Source organism: Dermacentor andersoni, chromosome 1 (genome assembly GCF_023375885.2).
Source record: "Dermacentor andersoni chromosome 1, qqDerAnde1_hic_scaffold, whole genome shotgun sequence".
In the NCBI taxonomy this organism is placed as follows: domain Eukaryota; kingdom Metazoa; phylum Arthropoda; class Arachnida; order Ixodida; family Ixodidae; genus Dermacentor; species Dermacentor andersoni.
The window spans coordinates 293078899-293102119 of NC_092814.1; the positions used below are offsets into that span (position 1 = coordinate 293078899).

The 23221-nt window shown below is 47.6% G+C and overlaps 9 non-coding genes across 9 annotated transcripts; all 9 read right to left on the reverse strand.

Moving 5' to 3' along the window:
- Positions 1–6881: 6881 nt before the first annotated feature.
- On the reverse strand, positions 6882–6953 carry TRNAW-CCA (transfer RNA tryptophan (anticodon CCA)). The gene has a single exon. It is a non-coding gene; the product is annotated as a tRNA-Trp (tRNA).
- A 181-nt stretch (positions 6954–7134) lies between these two features.
- On the reverse strand, positions 7135–7206 carry TRNAW-CCA (transfer RNA tryptophan (anticodon CCA)). The gene has a single exon. It is a non-coding gene; the product is annotated as a tRNA-Trp (tRNA).
- A 5138-nt stretch (positions 7207–12344) lies between these two features.
- TRNAW-CCA (transfer RNA tryptophan (anticodon CCA)) lies at positions 12345–12416 on the reverse strand. The gene has a single exon. It is a non-coding gene; the product is annotated as a tRNA-Trp (tRNA).
- A 180-nt stretch (positions 12417–12596) lies between these two features.
- On the reverse strand, positions 12597–12668 carry TRNAW-CCA (transfer RNA tryptophan (anticodon CCA)). Its single transcript has one exon. It is a non-coding gene; the product is annotated as a tRNA-Trp (tRNA).
- A 180-nt stretch (positions 12669–12848) lies between these two features.
- Positions 12849–12920, reverse strand: TRNAW-CCA (transfer RNA tryptophan (anticodon CCA)). The gene has a single exon. It is a non-coding gene; the product is annotated as a tRNA-Trp (tRNA).
- Positions 12921–13100: 180 nt separating this feature from the next.
- Positions 13101–13172, reverse strand: TRNAW-CCA (transfer RNA tryptophan (anticodon CCA)). The gene has a single exon. It is a non-coding gene; the product is annotated as a tRNA-Trp (tRNA).
- A 180-nt stretch (positions 13173–13352) lies between these two features.
- Positions 13353–13424, reverse strand: TRNAW-CCA (transfer RNA tryptophan (anticodon CCA)). Its single transcript has one exon. It is a non-coding gene; the product is annotated as a tRNA-Trp (tRNA).
- A 180-nt stretch (positions 13425–13604) lies between these two features.
- TRNAW-CCA (transfer RNA tryptophan (anticodon CCA)) lies at positions 13605–13676 on the reverse strand. Its single transcript has one exon. It is a non-coding gene; the product is annotated as a tRNA-Trp (tRNA).
- Positions 13677–18806: 5130 nt separating this feature from the next.
- TRNAW-CCA (transfer RNA tryptophan (anticodon CCA)) lies at positions 18807–18878 on the reverse strand. Its single transcript has one exon. It is a non-coding gene; the product is annotated as a tRNA-Trp (tRNA).
- Between the last annotated feature and the right edge of the window lie 4343 nt (positions 18879–23221).

Here is a 23221-nt window from a genome sequence, read left to right on the forward strand (position 1 = left end):
AGCCAACTCGAGCGGCTTTAGAGGCTAGGAAAACTGCCTTAAAATATTTAGACTTGAGGGAAAGCTTCGTTAACAAACTATAACACGGCAATCAGCACTCGAATACGACGAGAGAAATTACTGAGACGTGGAAAATTCCCTTGAAAAAAAAAAAATCTGGTTTGCTAGGCAAATGCTTGTATGTATTGAACCTCTTAAAAGATGAGGGGTGAAATATGCGCTCACCGAGAGGGCATCTTCGGCACGAGACATCCCCAAGGCACCTTACAGAGATGTGGAGAGCTTCGCGGCCGGAACGAAGCTTCCCTTCTCCGCCGGCCAAGAGGGGGAAACGCGCTTTCCGATCGCTCAAGGTTGCGCGGACAAAGCCTAACTCTAGCGTCTAGGAAAAGCTTAACCAGGTGCGATGGCGGCACGCATAGCGTGGGAAGCTAGCCGCCAGAATAACTATACCAAGGACTGCTGCTGATGAGGGCGAAATACCTTCGTGTAACTATAATAACCCTAATAGGACTACTTTCGAAAAAAAAAAAGGAAACGGCCCAGAGGGCTATACTACGAGAGCTATGACTGATAGTTTTCTCTCTCTCTCTCTCTATATATATATATATATATATATATATATATATATATATTCATCTCATCTATGGGATCGCATGCGCGCGCTGTTTCTTTGTCTCTGCGTGTAGTACAGTAAAGAGAGCCAGTTTAAGGGCGGAGAAGAAGAAAGAAGAGAAAAGCAAAAACTGCAGCGTCGTGGTTTTAAAGCGCACCCGTGGTAGAGAAACGGAATGCGATATAAGCGTGCGTAGCCATGATACGCACACGACAAACTGCCTTAAAATATTTAGACTTCAGGGAAAGCTTCCTCAGCAAACGATAGCACGGCAATCAGCACTCGAATATAATTATAACCCTAATACTAATTGTAAATATTCATCTCATCTATGGGATCTAATGCGCGCGCTGTTGCTTTGTCTCTGCGTGTAGTAGTTGAGAGAGCCAGTTTAAGGGCGGAGAAGAAGAAAGAAGAGAAAAGCAAAAAACTGCAGCGCCGTGGTTTTAAAGCGCACCCGTGGTAGAGAAACGGAATGCGATATAAGCGTGCGTAGCCATGATACGCACACGACAAACTGCCTTAAAATATTTAGACTTGAGGGAAAGCTTCGTTAGCAAACGATAGCACGGCAATCGGCACTCGAATATAATTATAACCCTAATACTAATTGTAAATATTCATCTCATCTATGGGATCTAATGCGCGCGCTGTTGCTTTGTCTCTGCGTGTAGTAGTTGAGAGAGCCAGTTTAAGGGCGGAGAAGAAGAAAGAAGAGAAAAGCAAAAACTGCAGCGCCGTGGTTTTAAAGCGCACCCGTGGTAGAGAAACGGAATGCGATATAAGCGTGCGTAGCCATGATACGCACACGACAAACTGCCTTAAAATATTTAGACTTGAGGGAAAGCTTCCTCAGCAAACGATAGCACGGCAATCAGCACTCGAATATAATTATAACCCTAATACTAATTGTAAATATTCATCTCATCTATGGGATCTAATGCGCGCGCTGTTGCTTTGTCTCTGCGTGTAGTAGTTGAGAGAGCCAGTTTAAGGGCGGAGTAGTTGGAAGGCATACTTTCTAGGAAAAATGTCCGCTCAAGGAGAAGAGCCAACTCGAGCGGCTTTAGAGGCTAGGAAAACTGCCTTAAAATATTTAGACTTGAGGGAAAGCTTCGTTAACAAACTATAACACGGCAATCAGCACTCGAATACGACGAGAGAAATTACTGAGACGTGGAAAATTCCCTTGAAAAAAAAAAAAAAAAATCTGGTTTGCTAGGCAAATGCTTGTATGTATTGAACCTCTTAAAAGATGAGGGGTGAAATATGCGCTCACCGAGAGGGCATCTTCGGCACGAGACATCCCCAAGGCACCTTACAGAGATGTGGAGAGCTTCGCGGCCGGAACGAAGCTTCCCTTCTCCGCCGGCCAAGAGGGGGAAACGCGCTTTCCGATCGCTCAAGGTTGCGCGGACAAAGCCTAACTCTAGCGTCTAGGAAAAGCTTAACCAGGTGCGATGGCGGCACGCATAGCGTGGGAAGCTAGCCGCCAGAATAACTATACCAAGGACTGCTGCTGATGAGGGCGAAATACCTTCGTGTAACTATAATAACCCTAATAGGACTACTTTCGAAAAAAAAAAAAGGAAACGGCCCAGAGGGCTATACTACGAGAGCTATGACTGATAGTTTTCTCTCTCTCTCTCTCTCTCTCTCTATATATATATATATATATATATATATATTCATCTCATCTATGGGATCGCATGCGCGCGCTGTTTCTTTGTCTCTGCGTGTAGTACAGTGAAGAGAGCCAGTTTAAGGGCGGAGAAGAAGAAAGAAGAGAAAAGCAAAAACTGCAGCGTCGTGGTTTTAAAGCGCACCCGTGGTAGAGAAACGGAATGCGATATAAGCGTGCGTAGCCATGATACGCACATAGTACATGGTACCAGCAAAACACTGTCACATAAATCACGATATAACTTTTTCCGTTTTACACTCCACAAATATGCACTTGAAAAACGAACACGCAAAAAAGAAACACTCTGAACTATTTCCCGAAAGAAACCACGGACTGGTCCTGGCATTATTTCCGTACCTACAACGAATTCGGTAAGTGATCTTGACAGCCTCATTTGGATCACCGTGCGCAGAAATGGGTAGTGTGTATCTCGAAAGAAGGAGAATCTATTCACCAGTTGACGCAAGAAAAGGTGCGCCAACCCCAGACCACCATCCTTCACACGTCGGAAGAGATTATCTCGGCTGCATCGCTCCCAGTTCGATGCCCACACGAATACAGCGAACACGCGGTGCAGTTTCTGCACATTAATACGAGAGCACTGTAGGACCTGCATTACGTACCAGATCTTTGACACGAGAAACATGTTGCACGCTGTAGCTCTCGCGAACATTGACAAGTGACAGGCGTTCCATCGGTCGGCTTTTTCTTTTAGTTTTTTTGTCCGCTCCTTCCAGTACTCGCTACTGTCCTTGTAGGCATCAAGGTGTGCTCCAAGGTACTTAACTGGCGTCGTGACCCAGTTTACGTTCGAAAAGTGGTCTGGTGTAGACGCCCATCTTCCCTGCCAAAACCCCAAACATTTCTGCCAGTTAACGTAGCTGTTAGTGACGTTACCAAACTTTTTGACGATATTAACAGTTTTCAATACACTTTGTCTTTACAGCACACAGCCACATCGTCAGCGTATGCCAGTAGCTTCACTTCTGCTGATTGAAGACTAAACCCCTTAATACATTCATTTTCGATGATGGCCAGACATAGCGTTTCTATGTAGACACAAAACAGGAGTGGACTGAGTGGACAACCCTGGCGAACGGAGCGCTTCACGTTAATGGGGGCCCCCAACATCTGATTAATTATAAGTCTGGTATAGCAGCTCCGGTACGCCATGGTCACCCCTTCAGCGATTATGTGGCCAAAATTAACGTGTTCAAGGATGGTAAGCAATATGTCGTGAGAAACACAATCAAACGCCTTCTCCAAGTCTAGCTGGAGGATGGCTACTGCATCGCACATGGCGTCACAACACTCCAGCACACACTTCATTTTATGGATGTTAGTGAAAATGGTTCTTCCACGAATACCACACGTCTGGTGTGGGCCGACTACTTCCTGAATAACTGACTGGACCCGTCGTGCCAACACCTTCATCAATATTTTGTAGTCGCAGTTAGTAAGCGCTATGGGTCTGTAGGAGGAAAGTTGCTTGAGCTTTTCGGTCTCTTCTGTTTTCGGTATTAGTACTGTATGGGACTGGCCAAAGGATGGTGGAAGTATTTTCAGTTCATATGCTTCATTGAAAACTGCTGTTAAGATAGGAGCTAGGTGGCTTTTGAACGATTTGTACCAAGCGGCACAAAGACCGTCTGGACCTGGCGACTTCCCAGGATTCAGGTCTTCGATGGCTTTCATCACTTCATGTTCTGTTAATGGTCGTTCTAAGGTTTCTTTAACCTCACTCGACAGCTGTGGGATTCGTTGCAAAAATAATTTCTTGAGATCGTGCATGTTGACAGGCGTGAATGCAAAACGTTCTTTGTAATGCTCAAAGAAAGCACGCCCTATATTATTGTTATCCGTTAATACCACCCCTTCATATTCGATAGCCTCAATCTGCTTACGTCTCGAGTGCTTTTTTTCTAGCCCCAGTGCTCTTTTCGTTGGCGTTTCCCCGCATGATAGCCTTTCTGCTCTGGCGCGCACTAGCGCACCTCGGAAGCGATCTTCGTCGAATACCTCGAGCTTCTTCTTAACGGCGCGCATATCTTGTTGATAGGCGCCAGGTTGCATGCATTCAAGCTTCGCAAATTTTTCTAGCAATGTTGTTAAATCCTTTTCTCTGGCCTTTTGTTCATATCGCAGTACGCTACTTCTTTCGATTGCCTTCAATTTAATGCTTTGCTTCAGCAACTCCCATTCCTCACCAAATTTCGTAGAACTGTCTGTTCCAAAAGAATTCAGAGCAGCCACTACATTTTCGTTAAAAGTTTCATCCCGTACCAGCTCTGCATTCAATTTCCACAGTTCCCAGACGAACTTGTTTCGTTCTTTCTTCCTGCCCACCGTGCATTTTACCAGGCAGTGGTCAGAATATGATATGGCCGTAACTGTGTAGCACTGGCATTTTTCAACCAAATCATATGAAAGATAGATACGGTCTAAGCGTGCGTGACTTGTGCCCTGAAAGTGAGTGTAGCTTACGTCTCCGTGACCGTGAAAACATTCTGCGATATCTTCTAATTCGAATTCGCGTGTAATCTGCGCCAGGATATCACTACTTTTGTCACAAACCACGCGACGCGTAGACCTATCCTCAGCTTTCAATACGCAGTTGAAGTCGCCTACACAGGCTATCATTTTTTGCACATGTAAATGATGCTTTAAACTCAAAAAGAAATTTGCCCTCTCTTGCACAGTATTAGGCGCATAAATGCAAAACACGCGCCATTCGACATTACAATAGCTGAAGTCACAAAAGACAAGTCGACCAGAAGTACAGGAGAAGTAACCATCTATAACAAGACCAGGGAGCTTTCTCACGAACAGCACACACCCTGCCGAAGTCCCTAAGGCGTGGCTCACTACCGTATAGTAGTTATACGTGAACCTTTGCACCATGCTCCCGGTCTCCTCCTCGCCGTCTACCTTGGTTTCTTCCACGGCTAAAACGTCGAGGTCGTGGTCCACTAGTAGTCTGTAAACCTGACTGTTTCCTTTTGGCGGCCAGACCTCGAACGTTTAGCGTGCCGAGGCTAAGCGACGGGTTGGTAGCCATTATTGGTGAAAACCGGAGGGGAGAAGGCCCGGAGCATGGTGCTCACCTTAACGTCTAGCTGACCGCTAGACGCCTCCGTGGCCATCCGGTGGCCGTCGCCCGGGTTCCTCTTTGGTCGGCTTCGGGGTAAGCCTACGGTCAGTCTCCAGGTTCGGCTTAGGCTTGAGGGTGGAGCGCCTTCCAGGTAGCGTCTTAGCGGGTGGTGCCTCGGAGTCACCGCCGGCCTTTCCGTTGACTTTCTCCTCGTGCTGCAGGGATCTCTTGACCGGTGCCGAGACGGATTCGACGCGGGCGCTAGCAGGGGTCGCGTTGTCGTCCACCTCTGCCTGCGTTGCATCCGTAGCTGGCTGGTGGCTCTCATTTTCTTGCGGGGCCGTCTTCACGCTCTCGACTGTAGCTGCTGGTTCTTTGGGGGGAGGGATATTCCTTCCTCCTTCGGCTTGCTTGGTCGTCGCGCCGGTTTCTGCCGCCACTTTGCCGTTTCCAGCTCCCGTGGCCGCTTCCTCCGCCTCGGTCACGTCCATTACATGGTCTAACGTCGACGGCTCGCTCTCCGCCGAACCCGCGGCTACTGCGTATGAACGCACACAGTCCACGTCGTTGTGTCCAAAAAGCCTGCACCGCGAGCAACGGGGAACCTTGCATTCACGACGAACGTGGCCAGAGCCCCGGCAGCGCAGGCACTGCATGGGACGTCCTGGGGCTACCACCAGCGCAAGCTCGCCGGCGACGCGGATCCGGTGGGGCAGGTCGTCGACTTTCATTCCTGCCTTCAGCTGCAGCAGCACTGCTCGGGTCGTCGAGCCCTTGTCGGAAACGCCATCCACTCGCCAGCGCTCCCGGGTCACTTCCGTCACTTTGCCGAAGGAGGCCAGCGCGGTCTTGACGTCTTCGTCATCCACCCCATGCAGAAGCCAGTGGATACGAAGCTTCACCTGTTGTTCCTTGGGGTCGATGACCAGGCAGCGACGCCCCTTCACCTGCAGCTACTTCAGGGCCGCCAGCTTTTCGGCAGCCTCGGCTGTCTTCATCGTCACCGCCCATACATGGTTGATTTGGTATGCTCCAAGGGCGACGACGCCAGAGAGCATACCAACAGCTTGAACCGCGTCCCGGAAATCTTCCACACGGAACGGGCGAACACGAGCGTCGCCGTGCAAAAAAACTGTTTAAAACGATGCGTCCTGTAGGTAGTCGAGGCAAAATAATCTGGAAATCCTTATCTTCCTCCGCCGAAAGCCTGTTGCCGCGGCTAACAGCCGCATACGCCGCTCCATTGGAGCCCATGATCCCGCGATCCGTTTAGCTCGGGAGCCGGAAGCAGAATGTTGCGCCACCGAGTCACGACAGAAGTGTTATATCCGCACCTCTGTTCAAGCTGCATGCAGTATATGGTTATGCAAAAAGAACGATCGGCGCGCATATTCAATGGAGTGCAGATAACGCCCAATGCCTATCGCAATAATGTAGCCCAGTGGCAACCAGATGACCATATAATGCGCCAGCGGATGAAAAAAAGTTATTGACCCGGACGTGATTTGAACACGCAACCTTCTGATCTGGAGTCAGCCGCGCTAGCGTTGCGCCACCGAGTCACGACAGAAGTGTTATATCCACACCTCTGTTCAAGCTGCATGCAGTATATGGTTATGCAAAAAGAACGATCGGCGCGCATACTCAATGGAGTGCAGATGACGCCCAATGCCTATCGCAATAATGTAGCCAAGTGGCAACCAGATGACCGTATAATGCGTCAGCGGAAGGCAAAAAAGTTATTGACCCGGACGTGATTTGAACACGCAACCTTCTGATCTGGAGTCAAACGCGCTACCGTTGCGCCACAGAGTTTTTTTTTCTTTATTGCCAGATTTCTCCTCGTACAATGGACAGGAATTCTTGCTGGAATTCGACATACATACACTTAGGTTGTACTAAAAACGAGACTCGTACTTTGTCTCGTGTTGTTAGGTTAGTACGGCTCTTGGGTTAGCAACTGATCAAACAACGGAAAGTGTCCTGTAGACGTCGCGGACGTACATAATAGCGTCTCTGAAGTACACTTTTGACGGTTGTGATTTAACATTCTCGTGTCTTACATCCATTCGCGTCTTCCATACACTGTGCATTGTCAACAACATCAGGAGATCACACGGCACGTCCCCTGTCTGATCAAACGGCAGAAATCGAATCCCGTGAGGTGTAAGTGGAAGTTGCTTTTTGAGTGTCCTTTGTAAAATGTCCCACAGAAAAACAGAGTCTGAACAGTCTAAAAATACGTGCTCGATGGTTTCGGGCTTATTGCATATTGTACAGTTAGTACTCCAAGGGACAAAAATACCTTTTTCTTTAAGCCAGGGTTTTACAGGGAGCGTGCCGGTGTGAAGAAAGAAGAAAAACGTCTTGGTCGACGCTCTAACAGGCATCTTTTTAAAGCGACTCAAAACATTACGTTCTCGTCCTAGTACATATAAGGAACGATAGATCGGCACAGGACACATCACATCAAGCAAGTCTCTGTACAATTTTTTCTTTGTTACAGCCGAGAGATATTCAGTCGAAAAGTGGCTTTTCAAAAAACGAAAAGCATCAACGACTTCTTTCATAAACCCTTTCAATGGAACATGATTAGTAGAATACGATGACACTATGTATTCAGGTAATGCCTGGCTCAAAAACACTTGACAAATACTCTGCAGGAAAGCATCGTTCTGTTGCCTCAAGAAAAAGAACCGTGTAACAACTTGTTTAAGAAATAAATGCGATAAGCCTAGCCCTCCGTTTTTAACCAACTGAAATAAGTTCAGACGACTAGTACGCTCCCAGTTCGACCCCCAGATAAACACAGCAAACAGTCTGTGTAACTTTTGCACCGACATCCTTGCCATGCAAAGCACTTGCATCATATAGAAAACTTTTGTTACGATGAACATATTACACACAGTTGCACGTGTAAAGATTGAGAAATCGCGTCCGCCCCATTTTGTTGTTTGGGATTTAACCCGGTCAATTTCACCCGCCCATTGGTCTTTGTTTCCGCGATAGTGTTCCAAAGGAATGCCAAGGTATTTGCCCGGCGTATCAGTAAACCTTATACCTTCGAATTGTGTCGGCCTCTCGTCCCATTCACCGTGCCAGAATCCTAGGCATTTTTGCCAACTAATGGCGCTTCCAGTTAGGCTGCAAAAGGTTTTTGCTTCCTTAATGGCACTTTCGATGCTTTTTTGAGTTCGGCAAAAGATTGCAATGTCGTCTGCGTATGAGAGGATTTTAATTTCGTGCGTTAAGAAGCGATAGCCGCATATAGTTTTGTTGTTCAGAATTTCTAAACAGAACGGTTCAAGATATATGGCGAATAGCAGGCTTGAGGCTGGGCATCCTTGGCGCACACTAGACCTTACTGGGATTCCTTCGCTAAGCTTTTTGTTAATAAGCTTAGTAGTACAGTTTTTATATGCCATTTTCGCGCCTTCACTTATTACGCTGCCTACGTTAACTTGTTCTAGCACTGCGAACAGTATGCCATGTGCGACTTTGTCGAAAGCTTTCTCTAGATCTAGTTGAAGCATTGCTATCTTTCCGGAAAAAGCGTCACAACCTTCTAGTATGCTTCTGGTGGTATGTATGTTTGTGAATATGCTTCGTCCTTTAATCCCGCATGTTTGATGTGGGCCAACTATAGCTGTAATTACTGACTGGAGTCTTCTTGCTACTACTTTCATAAAGATCTTATAATCTACATTTGTCAAACTTATGGGCCGATAAGACTCTACTGACTGCAATTTGGAAGGTTCATCGGTTTTAGGAATTAGAACTACGTGACTCAGTTTGAACGATGGAGGCATTTGTTTGCTATCGTAGGCTTCTGCTATAACATGGTATAGTATTTCTGCTACTTCATTCTTAAAAACTTTATAGAACGCTGATCCGATGCCATCTGGCCCAGGCGTTTTTCCTTTGCTCAAATCTTCAATTGCTTGTTTGATATCATCTCTAGTAATTTGTCTTTCAAGCTCTAGTTTAATATCCTCGTCAGGCCTTGGCATTTGCTTAACATAGTCGTTTATAAATACATCATTTACTTGCACTTCGTTGCCGAGCAAACTACGGTATCGCTCTACAAATGCTGTTTCAATGACGCTCTTATCTGTCGAGACTTCGTTTTGGTAGCAAATTTCATTTATTTCGTTTTTTGTTGCATATCTTTTTTCTTCACCGATCGCCCTCTTAGTTGGTCTTTCGCCTAACCAAAGCCTCTCTGAACGCGCTCTAATAACAGCGCCTTTATATTTTTCTTCTTCCATCTGTTCCATCTGTTTTTTAACATCTCCGACTTCACTTTTAAACAAACCCGGTATTGCAGTCTCTGCATTCAAAAGGAAATCAAGTGTGCACTGTAGTTCTGTTTCTTTTTGTTTTTCTTTATGTCGTAGTATGCATGATCTGTCTATTGCACTTAGTTTAACTTCGCACTTGAATTGTTCCCAAGCTTCGATGAAATTTGTGTGACTCGTGGACACTCTTTCCAATTTCTCGCGTACTATTTGGACAAATGTGTCATCGGTTAAGAGCTGTTCATTTAATTTCCACAGTTCCCAGTTGAATGCAGAGACTTTGCGCTTTCTACCTATTTCAAACATTACGAAGCTGTGATCACTAAAACTAACATGTTTCACAGCATAGTTACAACACATAGACATAACATCCGAAGAGATGTAAACGCGATCTAGTCGCGCGTGGCTTTCGCCATGAAAGTGAGTAAATTGCACTTGATTTCCACGGAATATGTCCCCTACATCAACAAGGCCACATTCATCCACCAACGCCTTAAGCTGTAGGGCACTTTTGTCCCGTACTGGTTCATTCTTAACTGAGTCTTCGGGCATGCAAATACAATTAAAATCGCCAAGCAAAATGACTTGCCTGTCACACTTTAGAAAGCCAGCTACACAATCAAAAAAAACTTTTCTTTCTGTAATTTGGTTCGGCGCGTACACACATACAATTCGCCATTGTACTTGGTTTAAATAAAAGTCGCACAATGCTAGGCGTCCGTCATCAGAGGTGATAACACCCTCTTCAACGATTCCGATACCTCGTTTCAGAAAGATAGCACAACCGCCAGACTTTCCAACGGCATGGCAAACACAAACGTTGAAATCTAATGCGTAAGTTTGGACCATGCGGTCCGCCTGCTCCTCGCTGTCTATTTTTTGATTCCTGTAAGGCTAGAATATCGATGGTATTTTCTTTTAGCAGACGTCTTAACTGCACTTGCCGCTTTCTTGCCGTGAGACCGCGCACATTTAGCGTGCCTATTCTTAATGCCGATAAGGACGTTGAATTCATAGAAAGCGAAAGGTCAAGCGGACCGCTGGATGATTGTGCCGAATTGACAGGACGCACACTTACACTGTTATTTCGCACTGATTCGGGGTGCTTCGTCAAGCATGGCGAAGCCGAGGTGTTTTCCTTGTCGGTAGGCATGGCGACGTTTCGTGCTGCGCGTCCCGCTCCAGTCTAGCAGTAAAGTCATCCCTCGTACAGTGCCCTCCGCTGACGCGGAGGCCCTGTCGGTGTCGTCCTCCTGTCTGGAGGCACGTTGGGCTTCACCTTCAGGGGAGCCCTACGGTGGGACCCTGCCTTTTGGGGCGGTTCACCGGCGTTGACCTTCTCGCGGTTGTCGTCTTCGGTGGTAATTTCCCATGGTCTCTTTGAGACGGCGACGCCAGGGTTGGTCTTTCCTTCTTCCAAGTTGATGCCCTCCATTGCGGTTCCGCTCTCTTCCGTCTCGACTGTTACGCTAACGGCAGCACAGTTGCTAGGGGTTTTCTCAGCCTCTGGCGTATTCTGTGGTACGTCGTTCTTTCCATTGTCACTGGCCGCAGCTTTCATATGTCCCTTGTTTTCGGATGGGACAGAAGGCGTGGCACCCGACGTTGTCGGCTTCTCGCCTCCACTGACGGTCTCCTCCGCGTCGACTTGGTCCATGAGGTGCTCATCGACGGTGTCGCTTCGCCCAGTTCCGGTCACACTGGCGTAGCTACGCGCGCATTGACTCTCGTCGTGGCCATAACGACGACAGAGCTTGCAACGCGGAACTCGGCACTCGCGCCGTATGTGACCGGTGCCATGGCACCGGAGGCAGAGCGGGGGTCTGCCTGGGACGTGCACGAGCGCATGGTCTTCCCCGACGCGAAGTTGAAGAGGCAGGTCTTCCACGGTAACGCCTATCTTCAGCCGTAAGGACACCAGGCGCGTGTGGGAGCCTTTGTCGTTGCAGCCTGCAACGCGCCACTTTTCCCTCGAAATTTCGCTGACCTTGCCAAAAGGCGCCAGGGCGCCTCTGACTTCGTCGTCCGGAGTCGTATGTAGAAGCCAATACAGCTTCATCCTGACGTCTTGATTTCGAGGGTCTATTAGCATGCATCGGTGGTCCTTTACGCTGAAGGCTGGAGCAGACAAAATCTTTTGTTTGCCCTTTTCGTCCTTGAAAGTGATGGCCCAGACGTGGTTCATCTGATAGGCACCCAGGGCCTCCACTTCCAGCATCAGCTGCAGATAGTCAAGTGCCTCACGGAAATGCTCGACTCGGTAGGGCCTCGCCTTCACGTCTCCGTGCAAAAAAACGGTCGTTGTAACAGTCGATCCTGTAGGTAGTTGCGGCAAAATAACCTGGTAGTCATCCTTCGGTGTGTCGTTCAACCTGAGACCGCGGCCCTGCTGGGCCGCTGTAACCACCCCTTCGGAGCAAAACATTCCGCGACCGTTCACTGCGGTGGCCGGAAGTGGCGTTGCGCCACCGAGTCACGACAGAACTGTTGTATCCGCACCTCTGTTCAAGCTGCATGCAGTATATGGTTATGCAAAAAGAACGATCGGCGCGCATACTCAATGGAGTGCAGATGACGCCGAATGCCTATCGCAATAATGTAGCCAAGTGGCAACCAGATGACCGTATAATGCGTCAGTGGAAGGAAAAAAGTTATTGACCCGGACGTGATTTGAACACGCAACCTTCTGATCTGGAGTCAAACGCGCTACCGTTGCGCCACCGAGTCACGACAGAAGTGTTATATCCGCACCTCTGTTCAAGCTGCATGTAGTATATGGTTATGCAAAAAGAACGATCGGCGCGCATATTCAATGGAGTGCAGATGACGCCCAATGCCTATCGCAATAATGTAGCCAAGTGGCAACCAGATGACCGCATAATGCATCAGCGGAAGGAAAAAAGTTATTGACCCGGACGTGATTTGAACACGCAACCTTCTGATCTGGAGTCAGACGCGCTACCGTTGCGCCACCGAGTCACGACAGAAGTGTTATATCCGCACCTCTGTTCAAGCTGCATGCAGTATATGGTTATGCAAAAAGAACGATCGGCGCGCATACTCAATGGAGTGCAGATGACGCCCAATGCCTATCGCAATAATGTAGCCAAGTGGCAACCAGATGACCGCATAATGCGTCAGCGGAAGGAAAAAATTTATTGACCCGGACGTGATTTGAACACGCAACCTTCTGATCTGGAGTCAGACGCGCTACCGTTGCGCCACCGAGTCACGACAGAAGTGTCATATCCGCTCCTCTGTTCAAGCTGCATGCAGTATATGGTAATGCAAAAAGAACGATCGGCGCGCATACTCAATGGAGTGCAGATGACGCCCAATGCCTATCGCAATAATGTAGCCAAGTGGCAACCAGATGACCGCATAATGCGTCAGCGGAAGGAAAAAAGTTATTGACCCGGACGTGATTTGAACACGCAACCTTCTGATCTGGAGTCAGACGCGCTACCGTTGCGCCACCGAGTCGCGACAGAAGTGTTATATCCGCACCTCTGTTCAAGCTGCATGCAGTATATGGTAATGCAAAAAGAACGATCGGCGCGCATACTCAATGGAGTGCAGATGACGCCCAATGCCTATCGCAATAATGTAGCCAAGTGGCAACCAGATGACCGCATAATGCGTCAGCGGAAGGAAAAAATTTATTGACCCGGACGTGATTTGAACACGCAACCTTCTGATCTGGAGTCAGACGCGCTACCGTTGCGCCACCGAGTCACGACAGAAGTGTCATATCCGCTCCTCTGTTCAAGCTGCATGCAGTATATGGTTATGCAAAAAGAACGATCGGCGCGCATACTCAATGGAGTGCAGATGACGCCCAATGCCTATCGCAATAATGTAGCCAAGTGGCAACCAGATGACCGCATAATGAGTCAGCGGAAGGAAAAAAGTTATTGACCCGGACGTGATTTGAACACGCAACCTTCTGATCTGGAGTCAGACGCGCTACCGTTGCGCCACCGAGTCTTTTTTTTTTTTTTTTTTTTTTTTTTATGGCCGATTTTTTTTTTTTTTTCTTTATTGCCAATCCTCGACATGTCACCACAACACACATTCCTTAAATGATATAAACAAAGACCAAAGAAGCAAAAACGAATGAATACACAAACGGAACAAAGAACAGTAATATTTACATTCGTTGCCGTCCGCTACTGTGGCACGACGTTGTCGGATTAAAATTCCTTTAGTGCTGTAAGGGGTTCAACCCTCGCCAGCCACTCAGGAACAGGCTGTTGCAACTTCTGCACTTCCACATACCGTTGCATGCATTCCCGGAAGTATACACGCGCTGGTCGGGCATCCGGGTCACAATGGTAGCCCGCCATTCTTGCGCGCCATAAACAGTGGAGGCCCGTAAGCATGATGACGTCGTACGGGAAACCTTCGTCGTCATATACTGGCAGAAACCTGATTCCGTGGGGATCTATAGGTAACTCTTTTTTTAGAGTCCTTTGTAACACGTCCCAGAAAAAGACCCCTTCCCAACAGTGGATGAAGACATGATCTATGCTTTCTGCTTTTTTACATATAAGGCAGTGGGTTCCCCATGGCATGTAGAACCCACGTTGTTCAAGAAAGATTTTAACAGGTAGAGTACCGGTGTGTAATTTAAAGAAGAACGATTTAGTGGCTGGTTGAACTGGCATCTTCTTCACCCTTTTCAATACATCTAGGCCTGGGCCTCCACTGTACAGGGCTCTGTACATGGGTACCAGCAATACACTGTCACATAAATCACGATATAACGTTTTCCGTTTTACACTCCACAAATATGCACTAGAAAAACGAACACGCAAAAAGGAAACACTCTGAATTATTTCCCTAAAGAAACCACGAACTGGTCCTGGCATTATTTCGGTGCCTACAACGAATTCGGGAAGTGATCTTGACAACCTCATTTGGATAGCGGTGCGTAGAAATGGGTCATTTGTGTCTCGAAAAAAGAAGAACCTGTTTACTAGTTGACGCAAGAAGAGGTGCGCCAACCCCAGACCACCATCCTTCACGCGCCGAAAGAGATTATCTCGGCTACATCGCTCCCAGCTCGATGCCCACACGAAAACAGCGAACACGCGGTGCAGTTTCTGCACATTAATCCGAGAGCACTGTAGGACCTGCATTACGTACCAGATCTTTGTTACGAGAAACATGTTGCACGCTGTTGCTTTCGCGAACATTGACAGGTGACCGGCGTTCCATCGGTCGGCTTTTTCTTTTATTTCTTTTGTCCGCTCCTTCCAGTACTCGCTACTGTCCTTGTAGGCATCAAGGGGTGCGCCAAGGTACTTAACTGGCGTCGTGACCCAGGTGACGTTCGAAAAGTGGTCTGGGGTGGACGCCCATCCCCCGTGCCAAAACCCCAAACATTTCTGCCAGTTCACGAAGCTATTAGTGGCATTACCAAACAGTCTGACGATACTCACAGCGTTCAATACACTTTGCGTATCTTTACAACATACGGCCACATCGTCAGCATATGCCAATAACTTCACCTCTGCTGCTTGGAGGCAAAATCCCTTAATGTATTCATTTTCAATGATGGCCTGACATAGCGTTTCTATGTAAACACAAAACAGGAGTGGGCTGAGTGGACAACCCTGGCGAACGGAGCGCTTCACGTTAATGGGGGCCCCCAGCCTTTGATTAATTATAAGTCTCGTATAGCAACTCCGGTACGCCATGGTCACCCCCTCAGTGATTATGTGGCCAAAATTAACATGTTCAAGGATGGTGAGCAATATCTCGTGAGAAACGCAATCAAACGCTTTCTCCAAGTCAAGCTGGAGGATCGCTACTGCATCACACATGGCATCACAACACTCCAGCACACACTTCAACTTGTGAATGTTAGTGAAGATTGTTCTTCCGCGAATGCCACACGTTTGGTGTGGGCCGACTACTTCCTTAATGACTGACTGCATACGCCGTGCCAGCACCTTCATCAGTATTTTGTAGTCACAGTTAGTAAGCGCTATGGGTCTATAGGAGGAAAGTTGCTTGAGCTTCTCGGTCTCTTCTGTTTTAGGTATTAGTACTGTATGGGACTGGCCGAAAGATGGTGGAAATATTTTCATTTGGTATGCTTCATTGAAAATTGCGGTCAAGATAGGAGCTAGGTGGCTTTTGAACGATTTGTACCAAGCGGCACAAAGACCGTCTGGACCTGGTGACTTGCCAGGGTTCAGGTCTTCGATGGCCTTTATCACTTCCTGTTCAGTTATTTGTCCTTCCAACGTTTCTTTAACGTCACTCGACAGCTGTGGCATTCGCTGCAAAAATAAGTCCTTGAAACTTTGCATGTTGACGGGCCTGAATGCGAAAAGCTTTTGGAAATGTTCAAAGAAGGCACGCCCTATATTCTTCGTATCAGTTACTACCAGCCCGTTATATTCGATGGCCTCAATCTGTTTGCGTCTGGAGTGCTTTTTTTCTAATCCCAGTGCTCTTTTCGAAGGCATTTCCCCGCATGCTAGTCTTTCTGCTCTCGCGCGCATGAGCGCACCTCGATAACGCTCTTCATCGAAAACCTCGAGCTTTTTCTTAATAGCACGCATATCTTCTTGATAAGCTCCGGGTTGCATGCATTCGAGCGTCACGAATTTTTCCAGTAATGTTTTTAAATCCCTTTCTCTTGCCTTCTCTTCATATCGTAGTACGCTACTTCTTTCAATTGCCTTGATTTTAATAGTTTGTTTCGACAGCTCCCATTCCTCGCCCAATTTCATAGAACTGTCTTTTCCAAAAGAATTCAGAGCATTCACTACCGTCTCGTTAAAAGTATCGTCCCGTAGAAGCTCAGCATTCATTTTCCACAGTTCCCAGACGAATTCGTTTCGTTCTTTTTTGCGGCCCACCCTGCATTTTACCAGGCAGTGGTCAGAAAAGGATACGGCAGTAACTGCATAGCACTGGCATTTTTCTACTAAATGATATGACAGGTAGATACGGTCTAATCGTGCATGACTTGTTCCCTGGAAGTGGGTGTACTTCACTTCTCGGTCAGCCCCGAAACACTGAGCGATATCCTCTAATTCAAATTCATGTATGATCTGCGCCATGATATCGCTGCTTTTGTCGTAAATTACGCGTCGCGTAGACCTGTCTTCGATGTTCAATACACAATTGAAGTCCCCAACACAGGCTATCGTTTTGTGCACAGACAAGTGGTGCCTCAAGTTCAAAAAGAAATTTACCCTTTCTTGCACCGTATTAGGCGCATAAATGCACAGCACGCGCCATTGGACATCGCAATAGCTGAAATCACAAACGACAAGTCGACCGGAAGAGCACGAGAAGTAACCGTCTATAACCAGGCCTGGAAGCTTCCTCACGAACAAGACACACCCCGCCGAAGTCCCTAAGGCGTGGCTCACTACCGTATAGTAGTTGTACGTGAACCTTTGCACCATGCTCCCGGTCTCCTCCTCGCCGTCTACCTTGGTTTCTTGCACTGCTAAAACGTCGAGGTCGTGGTCCACTAGCAGTCGATACACCTGACTCTGTTTCCTTTTGGCGGCCAGACCTCGAACGTTTAGCGTGCCGAGGCTAAGCGACGGGTTGGTAGCCATTACTGATTTAAACGGGAGGGGAGAAGGCCCGGAGCATGGTGCTCACCTTAACGTCTAGCTGACCGCTAGACGCCTCCGTGGCCATCCGGTGGCCGTCGTCCGAGTTCGTCTTTGGTCGGCTTCGGGGTGAGCCTACGGTCAGCCTCCAGGTTAGGCTTAGGCTTGAGGGTGGAGCGCCTGCCGGGTAGCGTCTTAGCTGGCGGCGCCTCGGAGTCACCGCTGGCCTTTCCGTCCACTTTCTCCTCCTGCTGCAGGGACCTCTTCACCGGTGCCGAGACGCTTTCGACGCGGGCGCTAGCAGGGGTCGCGTTGTCGTTTTCCGCTGCCTCCGTAGTATCTGTAGCCGGCTGGCGGCTCTCATTTTCTGTCTGGGTCACCCTGACGCTGATTAGTGCGGTTTCTGGCTCGTCGGGAGGAGGGACATTATTCGGTCCTCCTTTAGTCGGCGTCGTCGTCCCGCTCGCTTCTGCCACCGCATTGCCGCTTCCAGCTCCCTTGGCCGCATCCTCGGCCTCGGTCACGTCCATCATGTGGTCTGATGTCAACGGCTCGCTCTCCGCCGACCCCGCGGCTGCTGCGTATGAACGTACACAGTCCGTGTCGTTGTGTCCGAAAAGCCTGCACCGGGAGCAACGGGGAACCTTACATTCTCGACGAACGTGACCAGAGCCCCGGCAGCGCAGGCACTGCATGGGGCGACCTGGGGCTACGACCAGCGCAAGCTCGCCGGCGACGCGGATCTGGTGGGGCAGGTCGTCGACTTTCAGTCCAGCCTTCAGCTGCAGCAGCACAGCTCGGGTCGTCGAGCCCTTGTCGGAAACGCCATCCACCCGCCAGCGCTCCCGGGTTACTTCCGTGACTTTGCCAAAGGAAGCCAGCGCAGTCTTTACGTCTTCATCATCCACACCATGAAGAAGCCAGTGAAGACGAAGCTTCACCTGCTGTTCTTTAGGGTCGATGACCAGGCAGCGACGCCCCTTGACCTGAAGCTCCTTCAGTGCAGCCAGCTTTTGGGCCATCTCGGCTGTCTTCATCGTCACAGCCCATACGTGGTTGATTTGGTACGCTCCAAGGGCGACGACGCCAGAGAGCATACCAAGAGCTTGAAGCGCGTCCCGAAAATCCTCTACGCGAAACGGGCGAACACGAGTGTCGCCGTGCAAAAAAACTGTGTTTAACACGATGCGTCCTGTAGGTAGACGAGGCAAAATAATCTGGTAGTCCTTATCTTCCGATGTCGAAAGCCTGTTGCCGCGGCTAACAGCCGCATAAGCCGCTCCACTGGAGCTCATGATCCCGCGATCCGTTCAGCTCGGGAGCCGGAAGCAGAATGTTGCGCCACCGAGTCACGACAGAAGTGTCATATCCGCTCCTCTGTTCAAGCTGCATGCAGTATATGGTTATGCAAAAAGAACGATCGGCGCGCATACTCAATGGAGTGCAGATGACGCCCAATGCCTATCGCAATAATGTAGCCAAGTGGCAACCAGATGACCGCATAATGCGTCAGCGGAAGGAAAAAAGTTATTGACCCGGGCGTGATTTGAACACGCAACCTTCTGATCTGGAGTCAGACGCGCTACCGTTGCGCCACCGAGTCTTTTTTTTTTCTCTTTATTGCCAAATTGGCACAATACAGTGAAAAAACAACATCACAACATCACATTAAAAATGCTAGCTTGTGTCTGGCTAGCATAAGTGGGTAAAAAAACGCTTCACGGTCAGGAGTTCGTCCAGATAAACACACCAATCTGGCTTTTCTTCCTTCTGTTTGTACACATCTCGTAAATATGCAATGCTTTCGTTGAAGTTGTCCCGGGCTGACCTCGCGTTGACGTCCGCATTACGCACTGACATTCTGGTTTTCCAAACACTGTGCGTTACTAGAATCATTAGCATATCGTACGGCACACCTTCGCTTTCGACGGGAAGAAATCGAATGCCGTAGGGTGTAAGCGGCATTTCCTTTTTCAGGGTTCTTTGCAAGATGTCCCATAAGAATACGGCATCGTAACAACCGAGAAACATGTGCTCGATTGTTTCAGGCCTTTTGCATATTACACAGTCTACCGACCATGGTACTAACAACCCTTTTTCCTTTAGCCACGGTATTGTAGAAAGTGTGCCACTATGGAGCATGAAAAAGAAAGTTTTGACTGACGATCGGATAGTCATACTTTTAACCCTTTTTAAAACATTGCTGCCTGGCCCAGGATTGTACATCCTTCGATACAAGGGAACAGGCATCATCACATCAATTAGGTCTTTGTAGCGGCGTTTTCTCTTGACCTCGCTGAAGTATTCCATTGAAAATCTTACTTTTAGAAACTGGACAGCCGCAACAATTTCATGCATGTATCCGCGGACATTGCGTTGCATATGGGCGCATGATGACACAAAGACATCTGGCAATGCGTTCGCCAATCTCACTTGCATAACACTTCTTAAAAAAGGATTTCTTTGATTGCGATAATATACGAACCTAGAGACAATTTGTCTCACGAACAAATGAATCAAACCCAGTCCTCCCGATCGCACTGGAAGGAACAAATTTGTGCGGCTCACCCTTTCCCATGATGAGTTCCATACAAAAACAGCCAACACTCTATGCAGTCGTTGAATACTCATGCGCGACATGTGCAACGCTTGCAAAACATACCATACTCGAGCAATAATAAAAATGTTACACACTGTGGCACGGGAAAAAATTGATAGGTCTCGTCCTCCCCATTTTTGTGTTTTCTCTCGAGCCTTTTCTGTCTGTTCTTTCCAGTATTCTTGTGTATCCTTGTAATGTTGTAGTGGAACGCCTAGGTATTTACTTGGAGTAGTCGTCCACTGAATGTTGGCGTACGTGACTGGCACACTATCCCATTCACCATGCCAGAAACCCTGACATTTATTCCAGTTTATTCTGCTCCCTGTGTATTGACAGAAAGCTGTGGCATCTTTTATCGCATTTGTTACACTTTCTCTATCGGTACAGAAAACCGCTATGTCGTCGGCGTAAGATAATATTTTGACTTCACAAGCCATAATACGAAAGCCTCTTATTTCCTCATTTTGAATAATCTTTAAACAAAATGGCTCTAAATAAAGGCTAAAAAGTAGTGACGACAGAGGACACCCTTGTTTCACCGAAGAGACGACATGGATGCTTTTGCTGACTTGTTTGTTAATTATAATTGAGGCAGAGCATCCAGTGTAGGACATTTTTACACCTTCCAGTATTATTTTCCCTACATTTACATGTTCCATAATGGCAAACAATATTTCGTGCGTGACAAGGTCAAAAGCTTTTTCCAGATCTATTTGGAGCATTGCCACGTGGTTGGAAAAAACATCACAACACTAAAATATTTCTTGCTACATGAATGTTCGTCGTTATGCTCCTACCTTTAATTCCGCACGTCTGGTGTGGTCCGACTATATCTTTAATAAAACCTTGTAATCTTCTTGCCAAGACCTTCATGAATATCTTGTAATCTACGTTAGAGAGGGTAATTGGCCGGTAAGAGCCTACCAATAATTGCTTAAGTCGGTCGTCCGTTTTAGGAATGAGAATGATATGTGATTGACGGAAGGAAAGGGGAAGCTCTTCTACTTCATATGCCTCTTGTATTACCGCATGCAATGCCTTAGCTATAGGAGTTTTAAATTTCTTATAAAACGCTGAACCCAGTCCATCGGGACCGGGCGACTTTCCGGGGTTCAAATCATCGATTGATTTTTCAATTTCGTTTAATGTAATTGAGGCTTCTAGGACTGATTTTGCATTGTCATCTAGTTGCGGCATAAGTGGAAGAAAAGCGTTTACGAATCCCTTGTTTACTTCTTTCCTTTCACCAAACAATTTCCGAAAGTGCTCTACGAAAGCGTCTTCTATATCACTTTTCTTATCTGTGACTGCACCTCGGTACCTTATTTCTTTGATTTCTTTTTTGGTCGCGTATCTTTTTTCGTCACTAAGGGCGCGTTTGGTGGGCGTTTCGCCCATCCACAAATGCTCTGCACGAGCCCGTATCACTGCTCCTCTATAATTTTCGACATCGATAAGCTCAAGTTGTCGCTTGACGTCTCGAATTTCTTTACTGCGCAGGCCGGGGGTAACACTTTCTTGGCTGATCAAGAAGTCTAACTGGGCTTGCAGTTCTTTTTCGCGTTTTATTTTACTGTGCTTAAGTGCAGAAGCCCGTTCTATCGCCTTAACCTTTATTTTTTTCTTTGAAAAGCTCCCATCTGCCAATTATGTTCTGGTGATCTTCAAGTAAGTCATTAAGGTTTTCCATTGCGTAATCTACGAAAGGTTTGTCATCCAATAGATTGTCATTAAGTTTCCAGAGCTGCCAATTAAATGTACTTTTTCTTTTTTCTGCTCCAAGCGAGAAAGACACTAAGCTGTGGTCACTGAAAGAAACATGATTGACTGTGTAATTACTGCACAAAGGTACAAGAGCTGTCGATATATAAGCTCTATCTAGTCTAGCGTGGCTATTTCCTTGAAAATGAGTGAACTTGGGGGAGTTACACGAAAACAAAGATCCCACGTCATCTAAATTGTGTTCATCCACTATTGCGCTTAAAAATATTGCACTTTTATCTCGAATAGGTCGTTTATTCACTCTATCTTCTGGTTCACAAACACAGTTGAAATCACCCAGTAATATGACCAGCTTATCGCATAGTAGGTGTTTTTCCATTTCCTCAAAGAACACTCGCCGGTCATGTTCCTTGTTTGGTGCGTACACGTTAATCACCCTCCAATTTTTCATTGCGAAGGTGAAATCACAAACAATATAACGACCACATTGACTGACACTCAAAGATTCCTCTACAATCTCAATAGAATTTCGAAGAAATAGAGCACAACCTGCTGACAAACCTACTGCATGACTTATGGCAACATTGTACCGATTTCTAAAAGGTGATACCATGCGATCACTTTGTTCCTGCGTTTCTACCTTTGTCTCTTGAACTGCTACGATATCCAGCTCATTTTCTAATAGCAGGCGACTAAGCTGGTACTGTCGTCTCCTAGACGCCAGACCTCTGATATTTATCGTCGCTATGCGTAGTGCGGTGCCTGATTTTAAAGCCATTTCTTTTTATATGTTCTGCAAAATGATCGCATTACAGTACCCCTTTACAATCTGAAAAATTATTTAGCATAGTATAACACTTACAGCGAAGATGAACCTTGTAGACACATCACTTATGCAGCACAATGCGCGCTATAGGCATCTTCTAACCGGAAGGCTTCACGACACTTGCAAATGAGTTCGCTCACAGTCCCCACGTCTTCCCGAAAACCCCAAAAGGTTGCGCTGCGCGGAGAGTCGGCGTCAAGGCGGAGGTTTTCCCGCCGACCGCCGCTCAGCGGAAAAATTCGGCCTCTGCTTCAATAAAGACCGTCTTATGCCGAGTCCCTTCGGCGGTGGTTCTGTCTCTTCAACTCCTTTGTCTGCTTCCTCGACGCTCTCCTCCAATGGCCGCTTGGTGAGCTGTCCACTGAGGCTTTCGACGACGTCCATGCAGGTCTCTTGGGTTTCTTCCATTTTTGTATCCTCGCTGATAGGTTGACAGGCGCCCTTCGATGTGGTGGCTTTTTCCACGGCCTGGTCTTTGGTATCCCGTTCGCGCTCTGCTGGTTGACGCCTTTCCTCCAAAAAGGGTTTGTTGGCTGCCAGCGTTACCATTTTGCGGACTGTGGTGTCCTTTGACGGCTTCGAAGCTTCTTCAGCGTCGTTTTCATCCATGAGAAGTTCGGATGAATCCTCGCCACTCGTAGGCCCAGCGACGCTGGCGTACGTCTTAGGGCATTGACCTTCTTCATGTCCGAATCTACGGCAGGCACTGCATTTTGGAACCCTGCAGTCGCGGCGAATGTGCCCCGTTGCATGACCGCGCAGGCACATCGGCGGACGGCCTGATACGACCACCAAA